This window comes from Muntiacus reevesi, chromosome 2, assembly GCF_963930625.1.
Source record: "Muntiacus reevesi chromosome 2, mMunRee1.1, whole genome shotgun sequence".
NCBI lineage: Eukaryota > Metazoa > Chordata > Mammalia > Artiodactyla > Cervidae > Muntiacus > Muntiacus reevesi.
The window spans coordinates 274,213,179-274,227,292 of NC_089250.1; the positions used below are offsets into that span (position 1 = coordinate 274,213,179).

General features: G+C 41.5%; 1 long non-coding RNA gene and 1 pseudogene across 1 annotated transcript; both read right to left on the minus strand.

Annotated features, from left to right (window-relative positions):
• Nucleotides 1-5,018: 5,018 nt before the first annotated feature.
• Nucleotides 5,019-14,114, minus strand: part of LOC136157626 (zinc finger protein 345-like) — a 33,123-nt pseudogene continuing 24,027 nt past the window's right edge.
• Nucleotides 9,347-13,460, minus strand: LOC136161719 (uncharacterized). The gene is made up of 4 exons (XR_010661764.1): nt 13,414-13,460; nt 12,727-12,938; nt 9,766-9,886; nt 9,347-9,455 (listed from the first exon to the last, which is right to left on the minus strand). It is a non-coding gene; the product is annotated as an uncharacterized lncRNA (long non-coding RNA).

A 14,114-nucleotide genomic window follows, 5' to 3' on the forward strand; every position in this document is an offset into this window, starting at 1 on the left:
TTCCCATCACTTCATGGCAAATAGATGGGAAAACAGTGGAAACAGTGGCAGAGTTAATTTTTTGGGGCTCCAAAATCAGTGCAGATGGTGACTGCAGCCATGAAATTAAAAAAGCCTTACTCCTGGGAAGAATAGTTATGACCAACCTAGACAGTGTATTAAAAAGCAGAGACATTACTTTGCCAACAAAGGTATGTCTAGTCAAGACTATGGTTTATCCAGTAGTCATGTATGGATTTGAGAGTTGATCTATGAAGAAAGCTGAGCCCCGAAGAATTGATGCTCTTGAACTGTGGTGTTGGAGAAGACTCTTGAAAGTCCGTTGTACTACAAGGAGATTCCACCAGTCCATCCTAAAGGAAATCAGCCCTAAATATTGGAAGGACTGATGTTGAAGTTGAATCTCCAATACTTTGGCCACCTGATGGAAAGAAGTGACTTATTTGAGAAGACCCTGATCCTGGGAAAGATTGAGGGTAGGAGGAGATGGGACAACCGAGGATGAGATGGTTGGATGGCATCATGGCTCAATGGACATGAGTTTGAATAGACATTGGGAGTTGGTGATGGACAGGGAGGCCTGACGTGCTGCAGTCCATGATGTTGTAAAGAGTCAGACATGACTGAGCAACTGAACTGAACTGAACTGAATGAAGAAAGAGACTATTCTTGCCTGGAGACTTCCATGGACAGAGGAGCCTGGCGGGCTACAGTGCATGGCGTTGCAAAGAGTCAGACACGATTCATCGACTAAGCACAGAATTGTCAACTGTATACACTGTTTCTATTAAAGACAGATCATTCCTATAGTTTCAATTTATTTTTATTATTCATGGAGCTGCTATTGGCACACGTATAGTAACCATAAAAATGCATGTTTTCTGTAAGGTACTCCATGATTTCAGATCTATCTATGCAATTCCAGTCACTAGTTACATTAAACATCAGGTTTCATATGGCTTGGATTCAACAGTAACAATCACTGTCACAAAAATTACACTGTGACGTCCTTGGTGGCCCAGTGACTAAGACTCCTCATTCCCAGTGTGGGTGGCGGGTGGGGGAGGTTGGGTTTGGAGGCCTAGGTTTGATCCCTCGTCAGGGAACTAGATCCCATATGCTGCAAGTAAGATCCCGTATAGCCAAATAAATATTTTTTCAAAAAGAATTACACTAAGATACATTAAGAGGCATTGGGAACTGATACCTGGTGTAGCACCCAATCTCTCTTTAATAGCTCCATTTACTTTTTTGAATTATTCCTCCTTCCCGTGTTGCTTTGGCCCTGGATTACTTTCAGTCAGAACACTTCCTTTTTCCTGTATGGTCACCAACCGAGACTCCCCAAAGCACCTGTTTCTTGCAGATTCTTGCCCTCAGGCTGAAATAGAAACTACTCACTTGACGTCGTCCCATTTCCCGGACAGTGGATTCTGGTCACAGCAAGCTGCTCCTGTGGCAGGGAGGGAGGCAGCCAGACCCCTAGATAAGGGCTTGTCATCCTGTGATTCACGTCCCCTCAGAACAGCAATTATCTTTTCACCTGTAGCTTTGATGTGAGACAGGCTTGGGGAACTGAGATTGTTTGTGAAAACCTTTATTGCTCAGTTGCTAGTGATAAAACAATTAAAAGTTTATGCCAACATCTCCAAAGAGACTACTGAAATGCTTGCAGAAGGTTCTACTCCCCTTGGTCCCTGGAGACAGACAAGGGCTCAAATGGAAGCAGTAGGAGATACTGAGGTCTAAGAAAGGAAGGGAGTTTCATGTGTCTGCTTGTATAGTTTGTCACCATGAGAAGTGTTTCTACCAAAAATTAGTTAACTACTGAACTGTGCCTCCCTTTAGATTATGAGTAGTGACATGGAGCCAAAGTATCTGAGAAGGATTTTCAATTTGAGGGAATTTCAAAATGAGAGGGAATTTCTCCATCTGCCATTTTACGGAGGTGAAATGTTCATACCGCATTGCCTGAAATGTCATAGAACTTCTCAAAAAGTGTCTTGAGGCAAATACTCCCTGTCTATACTGTTAGGATTCAATGTCTCTTAGACAGAAATTCCCCCATGATTTCCACTGTAGTCTGCAAGAGCAGACTAAGTTGACACCTTAGTGCCAACTCCCTAGAGAATGTTCTCCTAGTTCTTAGTGACCAAAGTCATATTCACAACCTGAGGTTCCAGCAGGGAACCGTGAGATTTGAGCTATTGATACTTTAATCATGAAAATCAGTATCCATATGCCCTACTTAGAATTTGTCCCCACTCACAGATACTTCAGAAACATATTTTCATTTTTTTTCATAGCCCAAAGCGTTTGGGATCGTAGGTCCCCTGCTAGGTAAGGAACCACAATCACTGCATCGGAAGGTGGGGTCCTAACCATTGGACCACCGGGGAAGTTCCTAAACACGTTTTATTTAATAAGTGATTGATTAACTTGATATATATTTTCTGTTATATTGTACTGATTAATGCTTTCTATGTAAGAAATGATTAAATCTTCAACTCTCAGATCTTAGGTCCCCCACCAGGGGTTGAACCCACGTAACCTTCAGTGGAAAAAAGCACAGCGTCTTAACCACTGGACTACCAGGGAAGTTGCTAATCTCACATTTAAAGAGAAAGGTGTACTCTCTTTGGACACAGTTGTCTGTGGCACTCTCTTTCCTGTCTTGTTAGCTCTTCTCCAGAATATCCTTTCAGGGACTGCGTGAGGAGATGAGGAAAGAAAGCCAGCAGTGGGGAGGGTGTTTGGGAAGCGAACTGACTGAAGAGCAGTTAAAGTGTTCGACCCACCCCACTGGGCTAGTTTCCTGCCCAGCTTTAGCATAAAAGGTCCTGCTTCTTGGAAACTTGTTCAGTCCTGGTTGAAGGAGGGCAATTGGTTGCTTCAGCACCAGCAGCAACAAGAATTACCAGAATAGTCTTTATATCAGCAGAATGTGGCAGGAGTAATGGCATATCATTTCTGTGATTATGTTACGGATGACACTGGATTCCGGTCTTCCTCTTTCTTTCTGGAATCATTTCCTAACGGAAAAGCCAGCTGCCTTGTTGTAAGCAGGTCTCTGGTTACAATTACTGAGGCTTCCTCCCAACGGATCATCTGAGGGATTATATTCAACTTTTCAGCACTTACAAGACACCCATCTTCACACACTTGCACACAGAGCTGTTGAATATTCCCTTTTTTCAACTTGCTGAAAACATCCCGGGTTCCCATCAAGGTGGCTCTCAAAATTCTCTTTTGCCGGGACTTCTCTGGTGTTCCAGTGGCTAAAGCATTGGTCCAGTTCCCAATGCCCAGGGCCCAGGTTCAATCCCTGGTCAGGGAACTAGATCCCACATGCTGCAACAAAAGACCCCACACAGCTAAACAAATAGCTGTGTATAAAGAAAAAAAAAAGAAAGAAAGAAATTATCTTTTGCCTTAAGTTGTGTGAAACACTTAGAACAGGCAAGAAACAGCTCTGCTCCAGAAGAAATCAAAGAGATTTAAAGGCAGCGAAAAGCAGAAAAAGGAAGCACAGTTGGGCAGAAGGACCAACAGAGCCCCAAACAGAAAGGGGTGGGGTGAGAGGAGGCGAGGCTCCGCCCCCATTGGCCATTCTGACTGGTATGAGGTGATATCTCCTTGTAGCTTTGAGTTGCATTTCTCTAGTCATGAGTGAGGTTGAGAATCTTCACGTGTTTGTTAGCCATCTGTAAGTCTTCTTTGGAAAAATGTCTGCTTAGGTCTCTTTCCCACTTTTTGATTGGGTTGTATGTTTTTCTGGTTTTGAGTTGTATGAACTGTTTGTATCTCTTGGAAATTAATCCTTTATCAATTGTTTCAGTTGCAATTGTTTTCTCCCACTCTGAGGATTCTCTTTTCCCCCTGTTTATAGTTTTCTTTGCCAAGAAAGGTCCGTCTAGTGAAGGCTATGGGTTTTCCAGTGGTCGTGTATGGATGTGAGAGTTGGACTGTGAAGAAAGCTGAATGCCCAAAAATTGATGCATTTGAAGTGTGGTGTTGGAGAAGACTCTTGAGCGTCCCTTGGACTGCAAGGAGATCCAAGCAGTCCATTCTAAATAGATCAGTCCTGGGTTTTCACTGGAAGGATTGATGTTGAAGCTGAAACTCCAATACTTTGGCCACCTAATGCAAAGAACTGACTCATTGGGAAAGACCCTGATGCTGGGAAAGATTGAGGGCAGGAAGAGAAGGGGACAACAGGGGATGAGATGGTTGGATGGCATCACCAACTCAACGGACATGGGTTTGGCTGGACTCCGGGAGTTGGTGATGGACAGGGAGGCCTGGCGTGCTGCGAGTCATGGGGTCGTAAAGAGTCGGACACGACTGAGCAACTGAACTGAACTGAACTGAATGAATGCAGAGGAAAAAATAAAACTTTTGTCCTTTCTTCCTTCTTGAGAATTCCAGACCCCTCTCTCCTAGGGGACACCTGGACTTATCAACCTCCCTAGAAACTGACTCAGTGTGATTGACGGGGGGCCTGAAAAGTAGGCCCTGGGGTTCAGCAAGACTGCTGATCTCAAGGTAGGTGGTCATCTAGTGCAGGCGCTCACAGGACTAGCTGGTGTGACTTCAAGGACCTGCATGCTGCCTGCTCCCCAGTCAGACGCTGAGGCAGCAACAGCATGGAGCAGTTCAGAGGAACTCTCTACAGTACTCTGTATAATGTTTCTTATTAGAACCATCACAGGGTCCAAGTAGTTACAAAATGGGAGAGGAGATACAACATAGAAATGATGGAATATATCTGAAGTTATGAGAAATTTAAAGCCAGTGAGTAAACTAATTTCCACATATGCCATCTCTCTGTGCTACCAAATAGTTCACTGTGGTCTCTTCACTACAACCTTAAGCAAGGTGGGCGAGATTGCTGTTGGTGGTGAGTTAACATTTCATTCATTACAATCAACAAAAACACTAAAAGACATTCACTTTTATTAATAACCATGTATTAATTTTACACATAGTGGAAATAAAACCTTTCACAATCTGCGGTATGATCCATGAGTAAATACACATCAAAAGTACAGAGAAAGATACTCATTTTTAGATATAATGATGTGAGATTTGTGATTTTTATAGCTTATTGAACAAGGGAGCCCTTAGCAAGCATGATATACACTAATTCCATGCCTTTTCCAAGAAGGGTTTCTAATAAGCTTCCAGGTTATCACTGTCTTATTTCAACATTGTCAAGTAACAATCATGACTTGTATTGATATTATAAAAATACATCAATATTGCAGTGAACTGTCATTGTGTTCTCCTCACAAATCAAGGATGTTACTATTGAAATGCTACAACCAACTTTTGTTTTACTTTAATACATGGAAAGATTAAATGATCACTTACATCATGGCAACTTCCAGATATTTCACATCAATGCCAAACACCTCCACTTAGATGTTCATTGTACATTTTACACTATGGTATCCTTCATCTTCTAATAGAGAATAGATAGAAATGGTTGCAACACAATATAAAAAGGCTAATCTTCAATAAACCATCAAAAACCTATGTTTGCAAGCACACTAGAAAGAAGGCATAGTATGGATTATTTGAGTGCTGAATTACATTCACTTCAAATAATCTCAAATCACGTCATTATTAACATGCATACATACATTGCAAAGAATTGTAACTTTCTAACCATCAACCTTCATCTCACAATTCATGCTAATATATCCACTTTCTATGTGTTTTAACTATGGAGTACTCCCTACAGTCTTTCTCCTTCAGAGAAACTTCTGAAAAGAAGATTGATGAAAAGCCTTCTAGTGTGCAATCTCTGATATTTACTTCAGTTTAACTTTTGATTAAATACCCATCTGCATGTTTGTTACATCATCTCCATAGGTTTCTTCTATAAACCCTGTGCTTTTGATGCATGTTTAGGGCAAACCTCTTCCACCGCTTATTCCATTACTATGGTTTCTCTCCAGTGTGTTTTCTCAGATGTTTAGTGAGCCAACCACTATGACTAAAGGTTTTGCCAGTCTGTACATTTATATGGTCTCTCACCACTATGGATTCGCTGATGTTTAGTAAGACTAGAACCCTTAATGAAGGTCTCTCCACATTCTTTACATTTATAAGGCTTCTCCCCAGAATGAATTCGCTGATGTTGAGTAAGATGTGAGCACTGAATAAAGGCTTCGTTACATTCTTTACACTTACAGGGTCTATGCCCAGAACGAATACGCTGATGTCCAATAAGAACTGAGCGAAGATGAAAGGCTTTGTTACATTCTTTACATTTATAAGGTCTCTCTCCCATATAAATTTGGTGATGATAGGTTAGCTGTAACAGATAAAGGCTTTGCCACATTCTATACATTTATAAGGTTTCTCTCCAGTGTGAATTCTCTGATGTTTAGTAAGAAGTCAGCAACGGTTACACACTTTGCTATATTCTGTACATTGGAAAGGTTTCCTTCCTGTATGAATTTTCTTATGTCTACTTAGATGGCATGAGTTACTAAACACTTTCCCACATATCTTACACTTGTTTTCTTTCTATAGATTCTGAACAATGTGATGTTGAAAAAGTTCTGAAGACTGATTAGAAACCTTACCATATTCAGTGCAAGTCTGTTCAGTACAAGTACTCTTATGAGAGAAAAACCTGACGTTTGATCGAAGGCTTTTCTACATTTATTACTTTTAGAATCCTTGTTTGAAAATTCGAGACCCTGATGTTTCTTAAGGTTGGAGTCTCCTTCAACCATATACCCAGTTTCATTGCCTGAATACCTTCTCAGTCCACCAGAAATACTCTCGTAATTATTGGAGCTGGAGCTCTTACTTAAGGTCTGATTCATTTTACTGCACATGGAAAGTTGCTGTATATTGACCATATCACAATATGTTTTGAACAATGATGGTTGGATTGCATCTCTTCCATTATCATCAACATTATACATCTTGGAATGGAGAGAAAATATTTGTTGCGGGAAGAAAAATGACCCCTGCTCACGGATCCCTCAAACTGATTAGATTGTGAGTTTTCCCACTCACAATTTTAAATTGTTAAATTTTAGGTGTTCAGATATGCTTGAATGTATGGTTAGTTGAAGCTTACATTCAGAATGAGTATTTGCATTAGAGACTAGATTACCTTCCTGATTTTCCACGTTTCCTTTTAGAGAATATGGAAACCTTTTCTTAAACACTTACACTTCTCTGCAGATGTTGAAGACTGAAGTTGGTGTTTTTCCCATTTGACTCATGTTGCTGATTTTTTGCAGTAATTTTAGCATTATGTGTAACTGTCTCCATTTCTTTATGTCCGTATAAGCATCCTCTCTGTCTTCACATACCCTCGTATATTCCCAGTTTTTCATTAAATTTAAATTTCTGAGGTGAAATATTTGAATATTCCTAGGTTTGCTTTTGGGAATACATTTTCTGAAAGATGATGCTGTGAAAGTGCTGCACTCAATATGCCAGCAAATTTGGAAAACTCAGCAGTGGCCACAGGACTGGAAAAGGTCAGTTTTCATTCCATTCCCTAAGAAAGGCAGTCCCAAAGAATGCTCAAACTATCACACAACCGCACTCATCTCACACGCTAGTAAAGTAATGCTCAAAATTCTCCAAGCCAGGTTTCAGCAATATGTGAATCTAGAACTTCCAGATGTTCAAGCTGTTTTTAGAAAAGGCAGAGGAATCAGATATCAAATTGCCAACACCCGCTGGATCGTCGAAAAAGCAAGAGAGTTCCAGAAAAACATCTATTTCTGCTTTATTGAGTATGCCAAAGCCTTCAACTGTGTGGATCACAACGAACTGTGGAAAAATCTGAAAGAGATGGGAATACCAGACCACTTGACCTGCCTCTTGAGAAACCTGTATGCAGGTCAGGAAGCAAGAGTTAGAACTGGACATGGAACAACAGACTGGTTCCAAATAGGAAAAGGAGTGCGTCAAGACTGTATATTGTCACCCTGCTTATTTAACTTATATGCAGAGTACATCATGAGAAAGCCCGGGCTGGAAGAAGCACAAGCTGGAATCAAGATTGCTGGGAGAAATATCAATAACCTCAGATACGCAGACACCACCCTTATGGCAGAGAATGAAGAGGAACTGAAAAGCCTCTTGATGAAAGTGAAAGAGAAGAGTGAAAAAGTTGGCTTAAAGCTCAACATTCAGAAAACTAAGATCATGGTATCTGGTCCCATCACCTCATGGGAAATAGATGGAGAGACAGTGGAAACAGTGTCAGACTTTATTTTTTTGGGCTCCAAAATCATTGCAGATGGTGACTGCAGCCATGAAATGAAAAGACGTTTACTCCTTGGAAGGAAAGTTATGACTAACCTAGAGAGCATATTTAAAAGCAGAGACATTACTTTGCCAACAAAGGTCCATCTGGTAAAGGCTATGGTTTTTCCAGTGGTCATGTATGGATGTGAGAGTTGGACTGTGAAGAAAGCTGAGTGCTGAAAAATTGATGCTTTTGAACTGTGGTGTTGGAAAAGACTCTTGAGAGTCCCTTGGACTGCAAGGAGATCAGTCCTGGGTGTTCATTGGAAGGACTGATGCTGAAGCTGAAACTCCAATACTTTGGCTACCTCATACGAAGGTTGACTCATTGGAAAAGACCCTGATGCTGGGAGGGACTGGGGGCAGGAGAAGGGGACGACAGATGATGAGATGGCTGGATAGCATCACCGACACGATGGGCATGAGTTTGAGTAAACTCTGGGAGTTGGTGATGGACACGGAGGCCTGGTGTGCTACGATTCATGGGGTTGCAAAGAGTCGGACACGACTGAGCAACTGAACTGAACTGAAGAGGAACTTAGGAGTCTCTTGATGAAACTGAAAGAAAAGGCTGAAAAAGCTGGCTTCAAACTCAACATTCAAACAGCAGGTGACAGTTGTCTATGACAGCAACAGAAATAAATCCAGACTTCTCCATTATTTCCAATGAAGCAGACCTTCCCAAACCACACAACAAAGAATGCCCTCCTCACTGATACTTGGACCTCTCACCTGAGCCATCGGTTCCATCCATTCACACATACCTGGGTATACGGCCACTGTCTTCATTCTTCTTATACTCCTGGGCTCCTTCATTTGCTCCAGAAAAGCGACAAGGTTTGGCTGAGAAACCACAAGACCTGTTCATCAGTAAGGAATATTGGTTTTGCCAGAGATTCATCACTTTCCAATCTAGTACGTATCTAGGTCAGGAGAGAATGCATGACAGAATGTTAAGACAGCCTAGAAAATGATTTCCTCACAACTCTAGGGAGATGCAAATGGCAACCCACTCCAGTGTTCTTACCTGGAGAATCCAGGGGGAGCCTGGTGAGCTGCTATCTATAGTGTTGCACAAAGTCAGTCACGACTGAAGTGACTTAGCAGCAGCAGCAGCATACAACACTCACTACATAAAAATCAAATTCTGAGATTCTGGTCATGTGCTACAAGGCAAAAGTAAGTAATGGAAATTTGATTTGAAGAGGAAGGTAGCACCATTTTATACCACGGAACGTACAGAATTAACACTAACTTAGAGGAAGCAGGCAGATGACATCAAGGAAGAAATAAATTAGAATCATAATAAATATTAATGAAGTCTTCTTTCTAAACTCACAAATTCCCATTTTCCCATTGAAATTAGGGATCTGAAATGCTATTATAAGAAGTAGAAGATTCCAAGAGACATTCTAGAAATGCAGGAAGCAAAACCGTGACAGTAGATAAGGGATTCTGGAAAGATGTGATCCTCACCCAAAGTGGCCAAGTTCCTATAGTTCTCTAACATCACATCCCTATACAATGCCCCTTGACGGAGGTCCAGTCACTCCTCTTCAGTAAAATCTATGGTCACATCCTGGAACATCAGCTGTCCCTGAAACACAAAGCACATATGCCATGTGGCTGTGAGAAGACTTCCTAATGTGCCCAAAGGCGACAACAGCAAGTTCACACAGGACTGGTTTCGATACAGGAGAGGGTCTGGTGTTATACTATACTATGACTTTTACACAGTAATAATTTCACCATATTCCTAACCCAAGAAGAAGTGAGCTATGGCCTACAAATTCAGAAACGATTCTGATCTGGAAGAAAAATCTTAAAATAATCAGATCAGCAAAGGCATATTTATTTTTGAGTGTTGTATTTGTATAACACAGAATGAATTGCCTATCAAGGAAACAGGTTATTACCTGCTGCTTTTTAAAAAGCATACTCTGATCCAAGAGACCATGAGTGGGACAAATGTGCCATTTATTTAACAACCTTATTTTTCTTTCTTAGTATTTTTAACAAGCTTCTTTTAATTAGTAATGTTGAAATTGTGGTGAATGAATGACCATTTTGAACAGTAAGGAAGTACAATACTAAGGTAAGCATTCATACTTACTTTTGAACTTCAAGTGTTTTACAAATTTTACAGATCTAATATGATAACATCCTCAGCAGCAACAATCATTTGAACTATTTAGGATATATTATATATCTTTCTGAGAGTTTTTACAGAGTCTTGGATGTGCAACCGAAATAATTTAAAATCAATAATGTTGTTGCCCCAACTTTCTGCAAATATTTAGCAAACATTCCTTAAATAGCTTAAATTTACTTCACTTTATGTACTCTATAGACATTAACGAATAAACCACAGACTAATACACAGAAACAACTCTAATGAAAGTTTAGAAGCTTCTCTAATTGTGAAGAATACAAAAAATAAGAAAAATAATCAAATTATATGAACATTTTCATGCATATATATATATATTAAAATGGAACTATATATTCATTTCATAAAATGAAACAATCTAAGGCCATGGAAAACATGTAAGTACAATTTTCAAAGGTTAGAATAAATAAAAATATTCATGAAATGATGATGTCTGTAATATACACCCTAGGTGTTGCTTGTATACACACACGCACAGAAACACACATAAGTTAAAAGCAGTCTTCTGTAAATAACACATCTTCTGGAAGAAACATTTTTCATCTACCTTTTCTTTTGAACTCATGTGTATTTTAGCATGTATGGTAAAACAACTATTTCTAATTGTGCATGAATGTGTTTTAAGTCACATCAATCATGTCCAACTCTTTTTGACCCCATGGGCTGTAGCCCTCCAGGTTACTCCATCCATGGGAGTTCCCAGGCAAAAATACTGGAGTGGGTTGCCATTTCCTTCTCCAGGGGACCTTCCCAAACCAGGGATCAAACTCAGGACTCCTGCATTGGCAGACAGATTCTTTACTGCTGAGCCAACTGAAAAGATTTTTACCTCTTTAGTAACAGGAATTAAAAACACAATATGAGAAACAGTCTACATTTTATTAGCAAATATACCATGTTATAAATACACCTATTTATAACACATTTCCAGACCTATGTGAAGAAACTGTAAATCTTTACTGAGGCACATAAAGTCTGAAAATCACATGTTTTACCTAGAAAATGTAGTGACATAAAGACTTCACTGACTTCAAATTCAAAACAATTGAAACTCAAAACAAACATGGATATTTCAAATGTAAGTCTCAGCTGTATCTAGGAGAGCTAACATAATTTTGAATATAAAAACCTAAAAAGCCGAAATAGAAGGAACCTGCCAAATTACAGATGAAGCTATCACTGTATAGACTAGTTGAAATTTTAAACTAAATGAAGCAAAATCGCTACAAGGTAGCCAAAGAAGCTCACCTAAAGAGAGACTTGACACGATTTTGAACAATAAAAGAATAGGATGAAACGCAACATAATATTTTGTAGTCATGCAACAGGTGAGGTATTCCAAAGGAACATCAAAAACCAGAGGCAGAGAAAATACCACAGGGCATAAAGGAAAGATTTAGGTTTCAGCGTTGTGTAATAAAGAATTTAGGGACTTGCCTGATGGTCCACTGTTGAGAAATCTGCCTGTCAATGCAGGGGACATGGGTTCCATCCCTGGTCAGGGAGGATCCCACAAGCCTTGGAGCAACTAAACTAGTGTGCCACAGCTGCTGAAGCCCATATCCTCCAAGCCTGCCAGGAATTAATACAAGGACTGAACCCGTGCCTTAGAGCCAGAGCTCCACAACAAGATAGTGGCCACTGCTAATCACAACAGAGAAAGCCCAAGACCATCAGCAAAATCCCAGCATAGCCAAAACTATATAAATATTAAAATTTAAAAAGAAAAACAGAATTTAGCAGGCTCTGGTTGACAGGTTCTGGAAGTTTGCCTTTACTCTTGGAATCTAAGTTTTTTCACTCTTGGAATTTCCTTAGTGACTTCAGTGACTTCATTACTCTGTGGGCCCTGAGAATTTACCCTAACAAGATGACTTATGTGGGCCCTGGTTTAATAAGGGATGACTCAGGTTGTGAGGCTGGGCATTTCACAAAGACCAACGAAGTGACTAGAGGTCTGGGGCTTTGAGCCAAGTGGGCTGATTAGCCCAACCTCTAAGGAGGGGAGAATGCTGGAGATGTCATCAATCCCACCTATGTAGCTAAAGCCCAATAAAAACTCGGGACTTAAAAGCTTGAGTGAGCTTCTCTGCCTGGCAATACTCTGTCTTCTGTCGCACCGATATGCCAGGAGGGCAATGGGTCCCTTGGGATGATGACTATGGGTAGGTTCAAACAAACCCGCTCAGAAGTCAAGGAGCTTATCAAGTCCAGAGAACAGCATTTCAGGAAAGAGAGACAGAACAAACACGGACTGTGCCTCTTACCTGGGAACGAGTCATTTCTGCCTCCTTGTTTCCTTCTCCTCTGGTCTTCCTTCTCAGGTAAGATCAGTCTTGGAAGTGACCCGAGTGTTGTAAATAGGCTGTTCAATACTTAGAAAACCACAGCGAGCTCCCTGCAACACAGCCCCACACAGAGGGAGGATCTCAACAGGGACAAATCACAATCCTCCACGGCCACTGACACAGCAGGGATTCTGGAACACAGAATCAAACGAGGTGTTTTTAGTTGTATTCTTTTCTTCAGAACTCGCGGCCCTTCCTGTGAAAACCACGCGTTCTAGGCTGACCCTCCCCTTCAAACCTTAGGCGAGACCCTGACCAAACTCCATACAGAATAGAGCCTCCTTCACCTCTTCGTGGATCAGGGACCTAGGGGTTGGGCAATGCAGGACTTTAAGCAGCGGTCTCTACAAGTTAGAAGGCAGAACTGCCAGAGAAGGACTTAGACCCTAGAACGATGCTAACAGGAAGCGGACTTGGCCCCAGGGACCCGGCAGCTAAGCTAACGGACCTCAGAACTTCTCACGGCGATGCGAGGACACGCTGACTGGGGACGGGAAAATGGAGCCGGTACCTAGAACGTCTGCAGAGACCCCCGAAACCCACGTGTGAAGGACAACAGGCCGTGGGACTACAACATCCGGGTTTTAAACTAACAAACAAACTCACCAGAACTCTCTGTCGCTCATTTAAACTCGTCCGTCTTGCCGGACACTGCGCACGCGCGGGCGGAAAATCCGGTACAGAGGAAGGTGAGTGCGCTATGCCGGGGCCAAGAGAGGCGACGTAAGGGGGGAGGGTGGGACGAGGCCGGAAGCGCCGGTACGTAGGGGCGGGGCCAGTGGGGGCGGAGCCTTGCCTCCCCTGACCCCTCCCCAGTCCGTTTTGGGTCTGTTGGTCCTTCTATCCAGCTTTGCTTCCTTTCTCTGTCTTTTGATGCCTTTAAATCTCTTTGACTTCCTCTGGAGCAGAGCTGCTTCCTGCCTGTTCTAAGTTAGTGTTTCACACAACTTAAGGGAAAGAGAAGAATTTTGAGAGCTGCCTCTATGGGAAGCCGAGATGTTTTCAGCAAGTTGAAAAACGGGGAAAATTCAAAAGCCCTTTGTGTGAGTGTGTGAAGATGGGTGTCTCCGCAGTGATGAAAAGTAGAACGTAATCACTTCAGCAGCAGCAGCAACAACAATTAACAGAGGCGTATGGATGTGAGAGTTGGACTGTAAGGAAAGCTGAGCACTGAAGAATTCATGCTTTTGAACTATAGTGTTGGAGAAGACTCTTGAGAGTCCCTTGGACTGCAAGGAGATGCAAGCAGTCCATCCTAAAGGAGATCGGTCCTGGGTATTCATTGGAAGGACTGATGCTGAAGCTGA